The sequence below is a fragment of the Stegodyphus dumicola genome, chromosome 1 (genome assembly GCF_044657685.1).
Source record: "Stegodyphus dumicola isolate Sdum_Otavi_A_Nest chromosome 1, ASM4465768v1".
In the NCBI taxonomy this organism is placed as follows: Eukaryota; Metazoa; Arthropoda; class Arachnida; order Araneae; family Eresidae; genus Stegodyphus; species Stegodyphus dumicola.
The window spans coordinates 37,895,933-37,916,982 of NC_140768.1; the positions used below are offsets into that span (position 1 = coordinate 37,895,933).

Consider the following 21,050-nt stretch of genomic DNA (forward strand, 5'->3'; position numbering starts at 1 on the left):
TAAGGAAAGAAGAAAGTAGTTTAGTTTGCATGTATTGTTGTTCCTTTTTACGTACTTTAGCTTCATTTAACAAGAAAAATTTTATTTTTAAACAGATTTTTATCTCTATTAATTTGCTATAGGTTAGACACTAAGTTTAAAAATTTGACAAAGTTTCTAATTTTGTTTTCGAGTCGGTTTGTTTGGTCGTTCTTTATGTTGAATTGATAATTCAGAAAATTTCATGTTTTTGATTAATTTTTATTTAAGCTGTTAAAATAATTACTTAACAAACATATTTAACAAACATAACATTAACAAACATATTTAGCAAGTGCTAAATATGTTTGTTAATCTCACAGAAATACGCTGAGTTTGCATTTCCAATAAGTCTGAGAAATCATTAGAATCACATCAGCAGGTTCATTTTATTTTTAAGAATATTTTAAAAAATCTTTCTTTTATAAAATACTGTTAATGGTACAATAAAATTGCTACAGAAAATTGTCATTTCACTTGTTTGTTGCACATTGTTTGTGTTAAATGTAAAAATATAGTTTATATGAAGCTTTAAACATTATGTAATTGCAAACATATTTTTTCCTAAAACAGAGCATTAAAAGAACTTTAAAGTTATGAATTCCACATTACGTGTTTACAAATCTTTCTCTCTTTTGGCGTAGTGTAAAGGTGTGTTTCTCAAACTGAGCAAAATTACTTCACTGTGGCGTTCTACACCAAGGAAATAGAAGGAAGGAAGTTAGATCTGAAGTAGCCAACAGCATTTGCATTAATGTTATAATAATGTAACAAGAATAAGCATAAATTATTCAAAAGTCGAAATTACTACATTCAAAGGACCATCATGCTTTACATTTTTTGTTCGAATAATATAGATCTTCATTCACAATATTTAGTAAGTTAACTGACTTTTACTACTGTTGTTTTACTTTTTATAAAGTGAAGCAAGTTGCAATTTACTTTCACTGAATAAAGACAGAAGAGAAACACATAAAATTAGAAAAACAACATCCTTATGTATGATGTAGATTTTAATAAAGTCCTGTATCAATTTGGAGGGCATACAGGCACAGGTCCCTCGTCATTAGGAGCAAGGGACTATAAAACGAGGGTGAGTAAAAAGTCTAAATCATTGTTAATAAAACAAAGGAATCTAAATCGTTGCAATCATGCTCAAAAGAAGTAAAGCGAGCGAGAAGTTAGTGCCATCTGTCGACAGAAACAGAAAAGAAAATGGAAAACTTAATTTAAAAGAATTTTAAAATCTTTAGAGGGACTGGATTGGAATTAAAGTCAGTAACTGGACAAGATAAATCCTTGTTAGTGTTCGTGATAATTCCAATCCAATCCTTCCTCCTCACGCTTTTAAAATTCTTTCGACTTGTAAGGATTTATTTATTTTTATTAACCAGGTATTGGATATTCAATAGTTTTTCTGTCGTGCTCACTTTCCGTTTTCTTACCAGAATGCAAATTTTAGTTCGTGGGCATTCAAATGAGGTAAGAATTCATAGCATTTAAAGGAAGGCTTTAGGTTGTTGAATCAGAGCGTGCTCTGCTTTATGAAGGCCACGTTACTAGTTGAATCTCTTGATAGCAATCTGTCTGCGGCGGTATGCTTGTCACGCCGGTATTAAATTTGAGCCAGCTTCCCCACATTCTTTCTGTTAAACTGAATTCATTACCTTTTGAGTTGCGTCATAATTTCTGGCTGGTTTTGTAAACACATGAAGTGTCTTTTGTTAAATCTTCTGAGTTTAATAGAAGGGTCTTTTACACCCTTCTCATTTTCTAGGTCTTCTTACTGAACACAGCGGTGATTCGCTTAGCTTATAGATTTGAGTCTCAATTTATGTTTCCAAAGAAGGTAAGACTATAGAAACTTAATTTTTCAATTTTCATTACTATTTCTGTCGACAGATGGAACTAAATTCTTTGCTCCTGATGAAGAGGGACCTGTACCTGTTTGCCCTCGAACTCGATAGTCTTGTTGCTAATTTTATGTTTTACTCTCATTGGCAAATTAACGTCTTAATCAGGCCTGGCTTCAAGCATAAGTAAAGTAAGCAACCGCCTAGAGCGCCGAGTTTGGTAGGACGCGAGTCGAGTGGTTTTTAAAAATGAATTATATCTCTGTAGAACAACAAGGGAAGGGCAAATACTAAATACACTCATGTCCATAAATTAAGAATAATTCGGAGTCACACGGAAATCGAACTCTAAAATAAATATATCACCTGTAAAATCACTACACACATTTTCAAGAATCATATGCAAATTTCAGGAAGTAACCAGATGACACCGATGGTACGTCACAATGACGAGAGTGTAAGAGAGTGATATATAAGGAATACAGGCTAAGAAGTAAAATTGTTCGCCGGCGCTTTATAAGCATTTCAGTGCAATAACCGAATAGTTATGACACAAAGGACGCATTTGGATGATATTTTACGTGGTAGAATTATCGGCCGTCTGGAATGTGGGCGTACCCAACTGGAAGTATCAGACGAACTTGGAATTGGCAAGAGTGTCATCTCCAGGCTTTGGCATCGATTTCAAGATGATGGTAATGTGAGTAGACGTTACAGCGTAGGCCGCCCCACAGTTAGAACCCCGAATGAGGACCGGTATTTGGCAATTACTGCCAAAAGAAAGAGGCGGAGCACAGCCTCAGACCTGTCTCGTCAGCTCTTTTCAGCCACTGGTACGACAATTTCAAGGCAGGCAGTGTACAGATGCTTAGGGCAGATTGGTCTATATGGTCGTAGACCAGTCAGATGCGTTCCACTTACTGCAACTCACTGTCGCCTGCGGTTAGCCTGGAGTAGAGAGATGCATTGTGGACACCGCAACAGCGAGCTTGTGTGATGTTTTCCGACGAGTCCAGGTTTAGCTTTCAGTCTGATTCTCGCCGGACTTTCATATGGAGAGCTCCAGGTACCCGTTACGACCAAGAAAACATCATTGAACGACACCGTTACGGTGGTGCAAGAGTGCTCGTTTGGAGTGGAATTATTCTGGGTTCCAGAACTGACATGCATGTTCAAATTGGAACCATGACAAGCCAAATCGATCGGGACGTCATTCTGGAACAACATGTTCGTTTGTTTCTGGGCGCCATGGGCGCACAGTTTGTGTTTATGGATGACAACCCCATCCTCACCGTGCAAACATCGTAAGCGAATGCCTTCAATCGGAGGAATCACCCGTATGGACTGGCCAGCATTCTCACCGGACTTGAATCCAGTAGAGCACGTGTGGGACATGCTTGGCCGACGAGTTGCAGCCCGTCAACCTCCTCCTATATGTCTACCGGAACTTCGGAAGTATTGCTTTTTAAGTGGTGTAATATCCCCCAAGATCAGATCGATAATTTGATACTCAGAATGCCTAGGCATTGTACAGACTGTATTGCATCGTCTGGGAGACATACAATGTATTAACAATCATGCCAAACATGTAATATTAGTTTTTTGTAAATAGGTTTTTTTTGTAATTTGCTCCAGGGAGAACAAATCGCTATTTTTTTTAATAATATCAAACATATAGTATCATTTTTTGCTCTTTACCTTTTGTTTAATAAATAAGCTTTACAAATAAGTCAAATTTATTTTGCTTCTAACTCTTCCTTTGCCTGATGTTGCATTATTAATAATAAGGATAATTTATGGACATTACACTCATGTCCATAAATTATCCTTAATTTACGCACATGAGTGTAGATTGCTATTATGCGTGGTGACGCAGGGGAAGGGCGGTAGACGATTTTTCGACACCATCGTAATATTAAAGCTTGAAATGAATCCAACTTTCAAAGGATGTAGAAAAGTTGTAATAATAATAGCACTCGTTATAACGACAGGGGACTCAAAAGCGTTATGGTTATGGCCCGAGAAATAACAAGAAAGCAATACTTGCGCTTTATCATTACTCATCAAATATTTCTATGAAATTGTACAATTGAATGAATGAAGTTACACAAGTTACTTTTTAAAATTGCTAAACAGTTTTCTTTTAAAAAGAAATTACCTTAGGTGGCTGACGATTATAGTATTAACTCTACGCTAATGCAACACACTGAGAATTATTAAAATAAAATTGTTACAGAATACAAATAGTATTGTATTATTACTATTATATGGTCGTAAGTAGACGCTGTACGGTTTTAAAATTCTAAATATTTCAGTCATAAAATAAATTTATTGTTTTTTATCCGTGCATTTTTATTTGATATCTTTTTTATGTACTCAGTAGTAACTTTAAAAAATACTGTGTCAAGGGAGTTTGGAAAAATGTATGTAATAAAATGTTTTATTTCTGAAGATCGTGTTTTTTTATTAAGTGTGTACCGAGTTCTTATTTTTTCTTTGCTATATATACCAATTACGGTATAGTTTTATAAGTATTTGTTTTAAATTTGGTAGCAGCGGCGAGATTCGAAATTACTTATACAGGACTGATTATTACAGTCCATTTTCATTTATGTGAACATATTATTTATGAGAAAACTGTTAAAGCTCCATTTTCTTTATTGAGAGGCGACAAAGTAATTATTTTTTTAAAGTTATCTCTTTAAGCTACCTTAAATATTTTCATATCTTGTACGACATTAATGTGAATTTGTAAAGAGACGTTTTAAGCATTTATTTGAGCAAAGACAATAAGTACATAATATAAGTATTATATTCGTTACAGTCTAAGAATTTCACTTCTGTCATAAAATTAGTAACAAGTGTTTCACATGAATAATTTTATTTATACATGTAGGATTATTTGAAAGATTATTAGCAAGATTTAATTGTGTAAAGTTCAGTATTTGACAAGCATTCCAAAATATCCCTAGTTCAGTTTATTATGAATATATGAAATAAGAATCCAAAATGAGATTAGGACACCATACGACTTTTCTGCATGGCATATTAAATTATACACATTTTTTTGGTACATTTCGTTTAAAATTATTTCTTCGAATTTCATTAGAGATATATTTCTCTTTCAATGAAATCAGTTTTCTCTTCGCGACAAAGAATAAATACATAAAATCTCAAAAAATCTTCATTAAAAATCGTAAAGTACAGAAAAACATAAAACAACAAATACGATTAAAAGAGTTAAAAAACTATTTTTACAATTAAAATTAGTTTCTACGCAAAAAACAAGCGATTCAGTCAGCGGGCAAGAAGATGGTATTTTCGGTGCACAACACTGGAAGTTTACTTTTGGTCCCACTAAGCAGAAAGACACGGGAATTTGTGCAGAAACTGACTTAAATCACTATTCTGCTGAAGAGTTTCAAATGTAAACAAATGGCGGCTTCGTTAGGCTTAATAAAATTTAAAAAACTTTTAAATTGGTGATAATTCTACAAGTATTGCATGCAGATTAACTAAAGGCATAAAATCTTTAACCGGAATATAAGAACAATATAATTAAATCACTTTTAAACTACATTTAACCACCTAATCAACCACAATTTACCAACATCAGAAAACAAAAAAAAAATTTTATCATCGAGCCGGATAACAGAATGTATATATATATTGTAAAATATATACATGTATATTTATTTGTTTATATATATTTTGTACGGTCTATTGCAACCAAAAAGAGAAGTACATAACAACATATCATAACAGTCCCATTTACAAAATTTTAACGTTGTGAGGCTACTTGTTTTTGAATTATGCGAGGTACATACGTAGATACGTACGTACGTCATATCAGACGTCACGTAAACATCTTGTCTGAATCCATTTTACAATCCGTTTTTGGAAAAAGAGTCCTTTTTTCTGTCCCTGCGTACAGATGTCACGTAAAACCATCGTTTAAATGAGTTCGAGAGAGGTCAAGATGGATAGATTCGTTGATATATGATACGGGAAATTTGACGCGATTAAAATACTCCCTTTACTTCGTACGAAGGAGTAATAAAAAGGTATTGAAACTGTGTTTTGGTGTAAAGTTTTGGTATTTTGGTGTAAAGATAAAGTTTTAGTGTTTTACTGTAAAGGCTGAGTTCTTAAAATTTGTTGATGGCCTTAGCGTATATATTAGCAATAATGCTAAAGAATGCAAATTACAGAAATCTGGGAACAGTGTTGAATATGATGGCTGATTCGTTGAGAACGTTCTGGAGACTGTAATACAGGAGAGCAAGAAAAAAGGCAATTGTAGCAAGCAAGGAAAAAAGCATCAAAAGAAAGAAAGACAAGAAACAATTACTTGAGGATATAAAAACTAGACAGAGATATGAGAATTCGAATAGGAAAAACTTAAGGTGGATGCGCAATTTAAATGTTCAAATTTGAAATATATAAGGCAAAAACTTTAAAGAGAAGCATTCCAATGACCATAAAAATGCAATGCAGAGATTTAATTCTGAGGAAATAGACATTATTTAAGTTAAAATTTGGGAGACAAGAGCAAATATAAAAGAAAGAAATGAGTATTATACTCTAGAAGAGCAAATATCAAAGAATGAAATGGGTATTATATTTATAAGTCTTTTGACATCCGATATTCTTCAGCTGATTACTCGGGATCCAGAGGAAAAATCAGATATTTATGAATTCTCGAAAGAATTATTAATTAATAGATTTAAATTTAGCCGTGAAAGCTCCAAATGAAATTTATTTAACGTCAAAGGAATACGAATAATACATGACATGATTTTGTATTACTGTTTTGACGTTGAATGGATAAAAAGTGTTCAAGTGCGTAATTTAGATTCGTTAAAGGATCCTATTGTCATTAATCAAGTAAAAAACGTGTTTCTGCAGATGCCAATTTTGAGGAATATCTGAGCTACCATTGATTTAATTTGCAAGAAATATATTACTCAGATTTAACTTCTCTATATAAACTGGCTTCTTCTGTATCTAATATGTTTCAGAAGAGGACTTTATCCATAAGAAAGTAATATACTTCTAAAGCGGAAAACATATAAATCGAATGTCCAGCGTAACGCATTAGTGGTTAAAAACAGAAAACAGAAACCATAGTAAAAAAGAAGGATACCATGAAAGAAAAATGATCACTTAGAAGTGAATAGAACAAAACAAGATTTAGTCAGGCATTTCTTTTGGGCTAAATGTTTTTAAGAGACAAACTAATTAATGAAATCTTACGATCATCGCCATAAAGTGGAAAAGACAAATTGCAGAAAGGGAACTATATGACTTCTGTCCATTGCACCACCACCTCACAGACCAGTAACTCGATTTAACTCGACTTAATAACCAAATCTCTCCAATATCCATGGATAGATTTCATACCAAAAAAAGTTAAATTTCAGAAGACAAAACATTTCCTATCTTCAATTGATCCAATTTACCTAACAATCAGCAAAAAAATGTAGATCCGCAAAATAGTCATGTGCTTCTGAAGAATAGAGATAGTTGTCTCCCAAAACACTTTGAATCATTTTATTTGAAAAAAAAAACACAAAGTTTGCCAATTATCTGCATCCTGTTTGGTGTGCCAGTGACGTATTTGTATTTTTTTTTCATTGGAGTCAAATGGTAATTCCAAATTCTCATCACAGACATATTTGTATGTAATTCTAGTATTGGTAAACAAGGACAATGCAAATTTTTGCCAATTGGTGAGCCAACGATTATTCTATAGCATAGTCATACAAGGCGAACAAAAAACCTTTCCCTGATTATAAAACATTTACACGAAATAATTGCGGAAGATAAAACGATTAAACGTTTATCATTGTGTGGCCTTATTGTTATAGATTTTTTTGTCATGTATTTCATAGCGCCAAGGAATAGTTAGTGACTAAATAACATCGATGAAAGAGAAAAGCTATTTTATGATATCATGAAATTAAATAACTAACCAACTTCATTTAAGAACTAGTATGAATGCAATCTTCTAGATAAGCGGTTCTCAACCTTTTGACTAATGCTAAAAAAAATTGAAAAACTTTAGTATCACCATTACATTTTGTAATGATTATTTTTCAATTTCTCAATAGAAATACTAAAAAAAAAAAAGTTATATTTTACCATTTGCACAACTTACTGGCTATTTGTGTTTAAAATGCACACATTAAAAATATTAGATTAAAAATTGGTAACTACTTTAATTATCAAAATTTGTTATAACATTTTAATTCTAAATTTAGTGCGAAATTTGAGCCTGTTTAAGGAGACATCAATTTCTTTATGTCTGGGTCTTATTACACTTAGTTTTAACCGTAAATTTGGATCACCTTTAATTTTGTTCTATAGTTATATTTCAAATATAGCGCCAAGGAATTCATAGCGCCAAGGAATAGTTAGTGACTAAATAACATCGATGAAAGAGAAAAGCTATTTTATGATATCATGAAATTAAATAACTAACCAACTTCATTTAAGAACTAGTATGAATGCATGGAAGAAAATCCTTGCTCACACAAATAGATTCCGGAAAAAAAAGTTTTATTTGAAACGCCTTTAAATTCTCTTTTTGGGTTCAGCCAAAGTTAACAACTGCGTTATTTTTGAAATCTTCAGTTAGAGTTTGATCACAGGAAGTTTCTATCAATTGTTCCTTTCCTTCACGAGATTTTTGAATTTAATAGTTTAAAATACTTTGTTTGTTTGCGTACCTCTTATTTTTCTCTTGCATACTATCAGCGGTAGGCGTACCACTAGTTGAGAATCGCTGATCTAGATGTTAAGAGCATTAAGAATTGGTATGAAATTTTTTAAAGAAACTGGTACCAACCATGATTTTCTAAGAAGTGGAAGGCCTATCGAGAGTGATAAGATTGTTCACTCCGCCATGAATTGTACAGGACCGAATCTTTTGTACACCAGTTCGTGATTTGAAGCTGCTGTTGGCCATAGCATATTATCATCACTTGTTTCTGACGAATCATCATCTTCCCTTGGCCGTAGGAGCTTTTGAGGAGAAAATATCTTACTTCTAGATACGCCATTCAGCTGCCCAGACGGTATAGTAATTACGGGAGTCGACTGCGATACCAAAGAACCCGGGTTCGAATCCCGAATAAGACATCGTGTAGCTATCTGTTTCTTCATAAGAGGTACAGGTAACACACCTATTAGGTGCGTCCATGCTAAACTGACCACTGCTTCTGGCCTTAGTAGTGGCCAACGTCTATAATGACTTGGGCTCACCATCGAAAAAAAATGATCCGCCCGTCATTATTAAACACCAGCAAAGAAAATGTTCAGAACCAGAATAATATAAGTGCTAATGTTAGTTCTCTTTGATCATACACTTGAATTTCTCTACATTATGAAAGTCATTTAATCGATATCTATGAACTTCGTAGGTTCACCAGTTCCTAGTGTGCCACGGTCACAGTATCAATGAAATCAAACCAAGCCATCATCTGAAGAATAACAAGATCTCAGTGACATGATGAGTGATAGAAAGAGCGCCGTCGGCGTAAACGTGATCCTCTAGTTCTACCAGGTTGATATCCAAGCGCAAATCATACCTTAAGAGTTCCATATGGTGGATGAGATTTCTGCTCTGATAGAAATGGTAGAGATAACCAATTTGGATCTCAGGTCAGATGTTCCCTATGAGAACTTGGACAAAATAATGATGAGTATTCACCACAATCTGTACAACTTAATTAATATCCAGGTTGCATTTTTGGCACAGCAATAATGAGATATTTGAAAGCAAAATAACCGTAAATTTCTGGATAATTGATTAAGTTAAATAGCGCAATTTAAAGTTTTAAGCTAACGCTTTATTAGACAAATTTGTGTTGTCCCAGACTACGAATCAACTGCAGACTGTATTTTCAATTTTCTGTTTAACACCTTCAAGGGACGAACTTCGATTATACCCACAGGTTGCCGCTCAGACGGTTTAATAGTTTGTGACTCTGACTGCTGTTTCTACCGAAAGGCCTGGATCTGAATTCCGGAATAGACATAGATATTTATAAACGTATAGTTTCTGTGCGACAAGAAGGCATTCAAAATACTCGGCGAGCCGAAATCCTTTCAAGACGGTGATGATAGGGAAAGAGGAATGAGAGAATCTCGGATAGCACCTCGGGATACTCTCTCTCGGAATTCTATCCGGGAGCAGTTAGCGAGATTCGGCCATTTCTACTATCCCTAGATACAGGGGTTGGACAAAAATATGGAAACACCTTTAAAAAACATGTTTCTTTGCTTAATATGGTGTAGGAAACCCGTTGGCATCCAAAACAGCTTGCAGACTTCTCGGAATGGATAAATACAGTTCCTGTATGTTTGCCAAGGGAATATTATACCATTCTTCCTGCAAAATGGTGGCAAGTTCAGATAACGATGTTGGCGGTGGATAACGAGAACGCACTTTCCGTTCCAATGTAGACCACAAAGGTTTGATAATGTTCAGGTCTGGTGACTGTGGTGGCCAGGGGAGATGGGACAACTCATCCTCGTGCTCAGAAAACCAGTCCTGGACAATGTGAGCTGTGTGAACAGGGGCTTTGTCGTCTTGGAAGACACCATCACCATCGGGGAACAAAGTTTGTACCATGGGATGAACTTGATCGGCCAAAATGTTCACATAAGTCTTGGCAGTCATGTGCCCTGACACAGTTATCATGGGGCTAGCAGAGAACCACGATATGGCTGCCCAAACCATAACAGAACCCACGCTATGTTTCACTCTTGGCAACAAGCAGTCTATATTATAGGCTTGAGATGGCGTTCTCCAGACGTAAACTCGGCCAGAAGTGGGAAACAATGTGAAAGAAGACTCGTCAGACCATATTACTCGCTTCCACTGCTCTATAGTCCAGGCTTTATGACTTAAACACCACCTTTTCCTGTTACGGGCATTAGCATCACCGATGAGTGGCTTCTCAATTGCAGCACGGCCAGCAATTCCCTGTTTATGAAGCTCCCTTCTAATTGTTTTGGTACTCACAGGGTTCGGTAACACAACATTCATTTCAGCAGTAACTTTTGCAGCTGTGGTCTTCTTATTTTTCGTCACAATTGCCCTTAATGATCGTCTGTCACGATCACTCAGGACACACTTTCGTCCGCGCTGTGATTTAGCAGATGATGTTTTTCCGCTTTTCAAATATGCGGAATTAATCTTCGATACAGTACCTCTTGAAACACTAAACACCTCGGCTACCTTGCTTACGGAAGCACCTACCATACGTGCTCCAACAATTTACCCACGTTCGAAGTCTGTTAACTCTGACATAATGCAATGACAACCTCACATAACATTACTCCGACAACAACTGAACTGTTTAGCACATTTACGAAGTTGTATAGGTGGCTTCAGTAGTCAAAAATGCCAGTGCCACCTACATATTTCATTCTTTTCAAGCATGCATTTCACAAGGTGTTTCCATATTTTTGTCCATCCACTGTAGATGCACGGTGTCGGCCTTGCTTCAAATTTTAATATAAAAGTTTATTTTAAACCTTCATAGGACTTCATAATATAATACTTTAAAATCAGAGCGATAACTCATTTGGTAGTCTAATAGATTCTGTAGTATTACATAGTTAAGACGCTATGAAATGTATCATCTCGAATTCTTTAAGCGAACAGAAACTTTAATTAAGGAAAGTTAAAAAAGTTAATTAAAGGATAATTTGCATTATTGGCGGTATAGAAAAATTTGTAATGGATACCGAAAATTTCCGTAAATTAAATGTTAGTGTTTCTAGAACCCAATAGTTATATTGAGGGTATCTAAGAACTAAAGTTCAGTCATAAACTATATCGTAACTTTCTTACAATACTTTTTGGTAAAGGATTATAAGATTATAAGATAAAGGCATTCCTCGTACCATCAACTTAATGACACAAAGAGTCCGCAGCCCCCGCTGAACCACGGCCCAGGTGTTCAACCCCTATCCTCGCACCTTGCAGATATTGGCTCCATCACACCTAGTATTACACAGGCTCCCAGGGGGACACTGGTCGTCAATTTGCTACCTACCAATCACATTGGCTGCCCATCGCCCAAGGACATTACCCAGAAAATAAACCCTAGAACGTGCCAGATTCACGGGCCGACCAATAATTGATTTTTCCGGGGTCTTTAGAAACACTACGTTCGTAATTTGTATACCGCCGTGCCCAGACTGCCTAGGTACAGATCCTAGCCAATATCTTCGCAGAGTTCTCTACGTTGGGTCCCGGGGGGAATACTTATCAAGAACGCATGACTGTTAAAAGAAAAAAAAAATATTTCAAACGTTGTTCAGAATAGAACTTTGGTCTCTGAGAGAAAATTTAATTTGGCTACTTATACATCAAATATATGAATACTTACGCAAATGTTTTGAAGATAAATGTGTCAAAACTTAATAAATGAAAGCTGTATTTTTTTCTTCTTTAACAATTATTAAATTAAAATTAAATGTTCAAAGTTTCAGGCCAAAAATTAATGAATTTTTTCATTCCTAAATTGTAAAATAATGCTTGAAAATTTTAGGAGAAAGTGAGCAATTAAAATGTAATTATATGTTTCCTTAATGACACTGTACCAATGCATTAAATATTACTTGATGATTGAACATTTTTGCATTTTTTTTAAGTACATTCGTTCTACAGCTCCGAATAGATTGAAGAGATTAAGATTAAATTATTAGGTATTAAAAAGTAATCATTTAAAAAGCGAGTAAGTAAGTTTTGATCTGTGCTCGGATAACTGAAAGTTAACCGTAATTAAACGGACTACATGAATAGCACACATGACTGTCAATTTTGAATTCTACAATAAATTGTTAAAACATTCCATCTTTTAACAGTATTTTTTGTATTAACAATAACCAAAAATGGAGCATGCACGACATTTAAAGATGAAGCGTGACGTATGCCATAAAAATGATGTGATTAAAAAAAAAAAAAAAATTAAAACATTAAAGTGAATTTATAAAACGGCTTTTTTTATGAAATATGTGCTTACTTAGTGTTCGTATTACACTGGTAGATCTCCAAAAATAAAGTTATATTTCTAAAAATTGTATTTTTTAAAAGTAGGGAATATGTGTCGCAAAAATATTCTAACTTTAATGAAATTCAAATAAAATAAATATGAAACAAATATATATATATAATCTGAAAGCTTTCAAATTTTATATTACGCTCAAAAGGGCCTTTTATTTAACGTTTCGCGTGTTACCTTTATTTATTAAATATCATAATCTTCGCATCTAAAAACTTAGTTCAACTGCAATATCACAAAGAGTTTATCTTTAGAATTTCCGATACAGAGTCTCACGCGCTGGAGATATTTTTTTTTCCTGTATAGTATTGTGATTGCTCACTTTGAAATGTTCAAAAGTTCAGTTTGTTAATAAAAAATTCGTTAAAGTTTTACGAAATATGAAATCGATAATAAAACAAATTCCAAATTTGGATTTCCAGATGCCTATATTAAGAGGAGGATTACGTTATTCAAAATTTGATGACAATCGTTGTTTTACAATCGTTGCTCACAGTGAGAGAAACATACATACATTCATATAGATTCTTCATTATTTAATTTCTATAAATATAATGCGGGGCTGTAATATTTGGTGGCAACAATTTGAAAAGTGAAACGCAGTTTTACAGTAGGCGACGCAAAATGCCAAAATAATAACCCTTCTAGGCAAATTGCCCCTTTGGGCTAATAATATGTATAAATAGGGCATTATTTTGCTTCGAAGTAATGGTCAGCATTTAAAACATTGACTATTTTCAACCTCAATGAATGTGTTACTTCAACTTTTTCATTTCCTTTCTTCTTTTTTTATTAAAAGAATCACGTTTGCTTCAAGGAAACATACATGAATACAAGTAAAGTAATTCACTTAGAAATTCGTAAATTAATTCTGAAGTTTGAGCTACAAAAAAATCTATAAGAAAAGTTTCTGAAAGAGTTAAGAATTTAGTTTTAGACTAAATGAAATATTATAAATGTATGATAGAATTTAAAAGAAAAAGAATGCCTTGACCACCCTATAAATCCGTCATTTGGAATACTACGCAATAAAATGCAAAAATATTAGGGCAATCGAAAGCTGTCTACTCTAAAGTTTCAGCAAAATTCTCTTAATAATATGGGTTATTAGGTAATTCGGTAAAGATTAATGAATTATAAATCCAATTTTCTGGCTCTAATAGCAACAAATATAAAATTTATGCACCAATGAAACTTCAGAAAACATTAGAAATTCTTAATTCTGGAATAAGGTAATATTTACTATCACAAGTCAACTAACGATTCTGCTAGGATGGTTAAATTTAAAAGAGAAGAACCCCTTCGAGCCCTCCCCCCCCCAAAAAAAATTCGAAAACTGAGCTCCAACAGTAGGGAATATCGAGGAGGAAGAACTAGGGGTCTATAAAATTGTAACTTGTTAAAACTACAATCTTAAATTGGTTGGATATTTAAAAGAGCTCGGTCTGACAACAGTTTGGGGTCCACCACCGGCAGAGCGGTAAAGTCGCTGAATTACTGGTAGTTCAGACCTGGGTTCGATTTTAGGCTAACGGGCTGAATGCATGCGCGTTTTCGTGGTTTTTCCGATGTGTAACGTGTATAGGAGCCAGCTTCTCTCAGAACGCTCTCCACGAAGACATCATTCCTTTCGGCAGATAGCCATATTAGGCTTGGCCTTAATCTCAATAAACCCAAAACCAAACAAGTTGGACACACTGATACTTTTAAGTGAAATACTAATTTTTTGCCAAAACGTGTAATATGGAAAATAATTTCCAAATTCTACCAAAATTAAAACTTGAATCATATTACTATAAATGTATGACATTTGTTGTAATTTTATTATCATGAAATACTCAAAACTGTTTCTCTGTGTCTAGCTTTAAAGCCCTCCTGAATATATCGGCAAGAACCAAAATATTAAGGGAGTATGTTTTTAACCTAATCATATAACTTAATTATAGAAGATAAATAAAGAAAAATTAAACCAGAAATTATTAAATAATTTAGATAAATCCATACTGAAAGTATTAGATTATATTTTAAAAATCTTATACTAATACAATATAAACATTGCAAAAAATTTAAAGAAATATATATTCTGTTTTTCATATGATAGAAAAGCAAGATTGCGATAACTTTTGTGACTTGATTTTCCCGTTCAAAAGAAAAGATATTAATTTTTAAATACATTATTTTATTTTGTTAAAAAACTGTTAAAAAAGAAAAAGAATTTTTCAAAGAAATTTAAAGTTAAAAATCTACGAAAAATAATTTTTCAAAGAAATTCGATTTGGTAGATTCGGTTTAATGCATTTAAAATTATTCTTAGAAATTAAAGAAATATGACCACATTTTTGAGACTCTGGCTACGTTCTTACTAAGCAAGAATGAAGGATTATTTTTGATTGAGCCATTTTTGGCGTTAGAAACATTTATTTTTTATTTAATTATATTCACTGTACAATTGTTTGCAAAAATCATCAATTAGATATATTTCGCAATGCATTTAACTTAATTCATGGCTTGCTTATAAATGTATATATTAAATATTATAAAATATTTTTATAAAAGTTATATCAGAGCCATATTATTAAAAATACATAAAACATATTATTAAAAATGTATTAGTGACAAAATTACCATACATTTGTTTTAATTCATAATATGTTGTTTTAGCAAAAATATATATAAAAAGAATATCAAATGCATGGTTTCTCATTCATAAACTACATAAAAATCAGATTGTATTACTAAAATATGTTAATCATTATATCACAGTGCATTTTATTTAATTTACAACACGCTGCGTTACTGTAAAATTGCATAAAATATGTATTTCTATAAACTATATAATTAAAAATAAAGACATGAATTAAAAATTGTGTATATTGTTTCTAAAGTCTTCAGTTTCTTAAGCAATATTTTGTTCTGATTTGAGAAATAAATTATAAAATTTGATGTGGCCACCCTATGACCACCCGCCATTTGCAATGTTAAGACATGGAAGTGGCAGAACAGTTAGGGTCCTTAAGTAAACTATCATTTCTGGATGATCATTTGTAAATGAAATAAAACTTTAAAAAACTGAAATCTTTCAGATTTTATATTATTTCGAAAGAGTCTTTTTTTTAACTTTTTGTGTGTTACCTTTATTTATTAAATATCATTTTCTTCGCAACAAAGCCATAAAATTCAATTCAACAACAATAACACAAAATATTTAAAAAGAGGATAAGTATCATTAGAATTTTCGATACACTGGCGCTCTGGAGATAAAAATGTTTTTCTCTGTACAGTGTTGCCATTGCTCGCTTTGAAATCGTTGAGTTTGTTAATCAAAAATTGTTAAAGTTTAACAGTATATGAAATAAATAATAAAATAAATTCCAAGTTCAAAATTTTAGCTTCCAGATGTCCATATTCGAATGGGAGACTGCGTAATTCAAAATTTGATATCTCTAGGTACCGTTGTTTTTTCACAGTGCGTGAAAAACGCATGCATTCATGCAGATTATTCATTATTTAATTTCTTTAAATATATTGCGGGCTCTAATATTTGGTGGCAACAATCTGGAAATTGAAAAGCCGTTTTATAGTGGACGAAGCAAGATGCTAAAACAAAGTTAATAGCCCTTCTGAGAAAAATGCCACTTTGGCCTAATAATTTGTTTATAAACTTTGTGGCTCAATAGTAATTATAAAATACTGCTTATTATTTTATTAGTCTATTCTCCCATACAGCGGACAATGGTAATTATACGTGATCATGTACATCTCAGTTCTCGTGCTCAGATTTGAAAACATTTAATTGATAATAATATATCCTCTGGTCATGTAGTGTTTGAGACTGACAAATCAGTGACTTAAGAATCAGTGACTTAAGAATCAGTGACTTAAGAATCAGTGACTTAAGAATTTTTAAAAGCAGCATACCTTTAGAATTCCCGATAGAGTGCTGAGTGTTGCCATACATTTCTTCTTCAGTCTTTTCTCTGTTTATGATATTACTGTTCAGTTTCCTTAATATGCCTAACTATTTATTCGTCATTTAGCTTTTTTTGTTAAACATAAATTTTTCCGCACTTGCGCCTCGTAAAATTCAACAACAGAATCACAAAACCTTTAAAATCAGCATAGTTTCAAAATAATTCCTAACGGAGTATTAATTAATGCCATACATAGCTTTATAGTCACTATATTATAGCCACCCAGGCGAGATAGTGGTTAGTGGCTCTTGACTACTATACTGAAAGGTTCGGGTTCGAATTCCGGGGAGGTATGAATGTTTGTACGTGTATATTGTCTTTGCGGCAAGGGGGCAATCCAAATATATGGTGAGATTTATGAATTTTTGATTAAGTCCTCTAGTGTGGATTGGTCAAAGAAGAAAAGGCTGGGAGATCCTCGGAACCTTTCTCCGGGATGATCTTCCTCAAAACTAGATGAAACCTGGCAAAATAGTCCTGTCACCTCTATGGAGTACAAGATTATGCCCCTTGCCAACGACAGGTATAATCTTGTACTCCTTGCTGCGATGAATTTCGTGGGCTTGTTCTGATTTCAGACAAAAATGATTGATCAGAACAACAACAATATTATTTATACTTGTTGTTATTTTTTTCTATAAATATAATGCATAGCGATAATATTTGGTGGCAGCAACTTTTATTTGAAAACTGATTCGACACAAATGTTAAACGAACACAAGTTTGAGCACTGAATGTAATGCATTTATTGCTTCATAACAAAAGCTCATCTTCATAATGAACTTATTGTCGTTGCATATGGCATAATTCCAAGAATATATTTCTAAGCAATAATTAACAATAATCGTATTTGCCGGCTTATAAGACGCACTCTTTTCTTTGAAAATAGGTCTGTAAAACGGGATGCGTCTTATACGTCGATACTCAGTTTATTCGGAGTTAGCATTTCGCAAGTTTGTGAATGGGTTAAACCGTCATGGGATGCTGTAAAATCAGAGACAGTGGTTAAATCATTTAAGAAGTGACCATTAGCAACACACTGGCTGGTACAGAGGACAATTTCTTGTATGACAATTCAGAAGCTGATTTAGAAGATGTTTCAAGTGACTTTACACTTAGTTTTGGAGATGAAAGCCTGGGTTTTGACGAAGAAGATTTTAAAAGGTGTTCTTTCTCAGATAAATTAGGTATTTGCAGAAAGTATTACTTTGTATTCTTAGTCCAAAGGGGCTGTGTCCCTGAAAGACTATTGTTTTAGTTTTGCGATTTTGCGTTGGTTAACTATAAATGTCCGTTTCACATTTTAAACTGTTGCGTCTGTAAAATGTCCGTTATGTTGTTCTCAATTCCACATCTGTCTTGAGTACCAAATTTGAGACCTGTAGTATTACCTCACAATGTATCTGCTGAAAATATTCTGTTCAGAACATCAGGTAAAGTACCCCTTCCGGTTTATGAATCCATTATATTGTTCGCTGTAACATAAACGTCTTAAGAGTAAAACTGCAATTTTTTTTGATTATATTTTAATATAGTTTTCTATTAAAAACTCTTATAGTTTTCAAGTAGATACCACTTACGGCTGTACATTAAGGACTGCTTAAGGCTTCCTATAAAGTGAAACTTCCACTTATCGGATTCTACGCGAAATCTAATCAACTCTTCGTGTGAATTTAGAAAGCTTAAAGAAGGAAAATAAAAATTTTTGAAATTTTTATATAAGGATTATAGCGGGAAACAAAAAATCTCCCTATACATACAGACATCATTTTCAAAACAATAAAAATGTGTTGCACGGATTCGTACTTATTCACGAGAAATTCACTATCGCATTTTTTGACAAGAAATATTAGCTCTCTTACTTATGTATGTAGGTTGATGTGAGGTAAGAATAAAGGTCATGGTAACACCTAACAGAAATGGCAATTTTCAAACCATGTGGATGTTTAGTGCCGCAGTGCTTTATTGCAAACCGATGGGAAAAATAAACATTCAAACTTATACGTTTTTAATATTGAAATTATAGGATATACATATGCATCCCTCAACTTACTCATAGATGTTAACTATGATATTCTTTCATATTTTAATATCAACATTTAAGGATTTATATATATATATATATAAACTGAGTGTTTTCAGATTTTATATCATGCCCAAAGAGGAGTTTTTTTAATACGTACATGTACGTATGCATACGTATGTGTCCTCGAAATGTGTACGTATACATACGTACACATTTCGAGAGCATTTGGGCTAGCTCTGCTATGAGCTAAAAATATTTAAAAACAGCATATCTTTAGAATTTCCGGTAGACAGACCCGCGCGCAGGAGATAAAAATATTTTATTCCGCACAGTGCGTTGCCACTACTCGCTTAGAAATCGTTGAGGTTATTAATCAAAAATTCGTTTAAGTTTAAAGAATATGAAATAGTTAATAAAACAAATTTAAGGTTCCGGCTTCCAGGTGCCCATATTTGGGTGGAGGAGTACGTTATTCAAAGTACGTTTTTCAAAGTCATTGTTTTTTCACAATGCGAGAAACATACATACATTCATGCAGATTCTTCATTATTTAATTTCTTTAAATATAATAGAGAGCGATAATGTTTGGTGGCAACAATTTGAAAACTGACACAGCCGTTTACAGTAAATCGAGGCAAAATGCCGTCCGGAGAACGATAATTCTTCCAGGTTAACGCGCCTTTGGGCTAAAACGATTAATAATAATTTCAAAATATTATTTCGAAAAAAATGTTAATTAAAGTGAAATAAACCGAATTAAATGTTTAATGAAATATGTCTTAGCCAAATCTGCATTAACATTCCTAATCGTTCATATTATCATATTTTTTCGTACAATAACCAGGAGTACGTCTGTCTTTACAGCATTTGATTATTTTGCTAATTTTAGTAATATATTCTAAATTTGTATTTAAATATATATATATATATATGTACATATAAACAAATAACAAAAATCTGAAATATACAATTTATAATTTTTCTTAATAATATTTATTTTAACGATTTCTGTCAAATAAATAAAAATTTAGTTTCAATTGTATTTACATAATAATATGTATTTTACATACAGGAGAAATATTTATTGAGTATCCTGAAATGTATAAATTTTAACTTCAGTTTTAAAATGCAATTTGATTTCCTCATTTCAATAAAGATGTGATTAAGAGTTGAATTTGTAATTTGGTAAAATTTCCTAAATTTCCTAAAATTTACGAAATGTTAATGACAATAGAAAAAAAAAAAAAAAAAAAAAAAAAAAGTAACTTTACTTTAGTGTAATTTTCAATAAAACTCTATTGATTTTGTAAGCGGACAGACACAAGTCCTCTTTTCAGAAGCAAAAAGAATTTTCAAAACTAGCTTTATGCCTCGTTAAATGGTAAAATCTGCCAAGTTGCTTGGATGATATATGCTTTAACAGCATAACCTAAAAGAAACAAAATAAAGAAAGAAAGAAAAAATAAAATAAAATAAAGGAAAAAAATCTGAAAGCTTTCAGCTTTTAAAAGGGAGTTTTTTAAACGTTTTGCGTGTTACCTTTATTTATTTAATATCATGTTCTTCGCACTTAACCTATAAAATTCAATTCAACAGCAATATCACATAATAGTCATAAGAAGCAAATCCCTAGAATTTCCTATACACAGTCTCGCGCGCTGGAGGTTTTTTTTTTTTTTTTTTCCTGTGCTGTGTTGCTATAGTTCGCTTTTTTGAAATCATTGAGTTTGTTGTGAAAAAAAATCATTTAAGTTTTACAAAATATGAAGTAGATAATAAAACTAATAAAACAATATGATGTAGATAATAAAGCAAATTCCAGATTCCAAATTTGTGCTTCCAGATGCCAATATTCGAGTAGAGGACTACGTTATTCAAAATTTGATAGCTCTAGGTAGCGTAGTTTTTCACAGTGCGAGAAACATGCATAAATTCATGCAGATTCTTCATTATTTAATTTATTTAGACATAATGCAGTGTTCTAATATTGGTGGCAACCGAACAAAATTTACGTCGATTTTGCTGGACCGACGCAAAATCGACGTCGACTACGCAAAATGCCAAAACGAAATTAATAGCTCTTCTGGACATATTGCTCCTT

At 32.9% G+C, this 21,050-nt stretch overlaps 1 long non-coding RNA gene across 1 annotated transcript in view; it reads right to left on the reverse strand.

Annotated features, from left to right (window-relative positions):
• LOC146999064 (uncharacterized) overlaps nt 1-21,050 on the reverse strand; it is a 172,811-nt gene that overhangs the window by 150,535 nt on the left and 1,226 nt on the right. The gene's annotated exons all lie outside the window — the stretch shown is intronic.